Raw genomic sequence first — 1,496 nt, forward strand, 5'->3', positions numbered from 1 at the left:
ATTGATTGTTACCTGTGTTTTTCATGAATCCAGCAAGCGCAAGAGATCCAGCAGAAGAAGGAGGCATTCTATGACGCGGTGTCTAATGTGGAGCTTAAGATGAAGGAGTTCAATGATGCCTTAGTTAAGGCGGTGGATCCTACTGGCCAGAAGCATCTTTCTGCGCCACGGACCGGCTATGAGTAGGATATATACCTGGATCCATTTCTTCCTCAGTTTCCTCTTTGTCTGACATGAGTTTATCTATAACATCACTTGACCTCCATAATACCACCTCTCTCTACCTGCAGGCGCATTAAGATGTATGGATTAAGAGCTCTGGGTGTGATAGAGTTAACTTCCAAGACAGCCGTCTTCGTGGTGTTTGCTCTTTCCTTCGTTCGTCTCAGCAGCATGAAGACCGAAGAGTTGACGTCAGGGGAAACCACCACTGAAGTGAAGGCCGCAAATTGACAAGTCCAACATGGATCGCGCCCCAGCTTGTTCTTCACTCTCTAATTATCAACTGCAGTTTGGCTACCAAGCACTATGCTATCTTTGTGATGGTGCGTGACGTCGCATGCTGTTATGTCTCTATATATCTGTTTGTTCGGACCGGACGGGTGATGTCAACATATATGCATGCATTGTTGCTGGTGTTACTGCCTTATTTTAGTAGAGGACCACATTCCAATCCTGTTAGAAGATTGAGTATCTCTAAGCAAATTGTATGATGCCCTTTTGCGATCCATTCATTTTGTGACACCCCCTGTTTGTTTTGGGACTGGAAGTTCCCGTACGGGCACTCCCAGGCCTTGGAAGGGACGATCTGGGGTTTGGTTTTCAACCAGTTTTTTGTGATTTATAGAAGATTGTAAGACTGGGAGATTGTGGATTTGGTTTTGAATCAGGATTTTGTGATTTATGGAAGATTGTAAGACTTGGGAGGTTGGGGATTTGGTTTGCAATCAGAAATTTGTGATTTATGGAAGATTGTAAGACTTGGGAGATTGGGGATTTGGTCTTCACCCAAGTTTTCATGGTTTATTATGGAAGATTGTAAGACCTGGGAGATTGGGGGTTTGGTTTTCAACCAGGTTTTTGTGATCTCTGGAAGATGGGAGACTCTGGAGATTGGGGGTTTGTTTTTCTTTTTCAGCCAGGTTTTTTGCGATCTCTGAAAGATGGGAGACTCTGGGCCGTTTGAAGCTGCATGAGGAGGAAGCGTGGGGTTTCGCTGAATCTTGCCAAAGATGTGACTTGGAGATCGGTTTAAAGAGTGACTGTTTGGGTGCTTTGGAAAGGCAATGAATCTTGGTCCATTATGTTTATCTCTTACTGGTAGATTTGTAACTGTTTCATTTTTGTACTTGGATTACCATACTGAGGAGATGATTAGGCTATAACCTGAAAACACCCCCGTTTTAAAATAGTTGAAGTTATAGGATTTTTTGAAGTCAAACCTTTTAAAGTTTGACCAAGCTTATATATAGATAAATCTGCAAAGATGTATGATG

At 42.8% G+C, this 1,496-nt stretch overlaps 1 long non-coding RNA gene across 1 annotated transcript; it reads left to right on the forward strand.

The window, feature by feature from the left end:
• The first annotated feature begins 33 nt into the window (after positions 1-33).
• Positions 34-744, forward strand: LOC119313923. The gene is made up of 2 exons (XR_005152183.1): positions 34-182; positions 291-744. It is a non-coding gene; the product is annotated as an uncharacterized LOC119313923 (long non-coding RNA).
• The last annotated feature ends 752 nt before the right edge of the window (positions 745-1,496 follow it).

The sequence above is a fragment of the Triticum dicoccoides genome, chromosome 1B (assembly GCF_002162155.2).
Source record: "Triticum dicoccoides isolate Atlit2015 ecotype Zavitan chromosome 1B, WEW_v2.0, whole genome shotgun sequence".
Lineage (NCBI taxonomy): Eukaryota > Viridiplantae > Streptophyta > Magnoliopsida > Poales > Poaceae > Triticum > Triticum dicoccoides.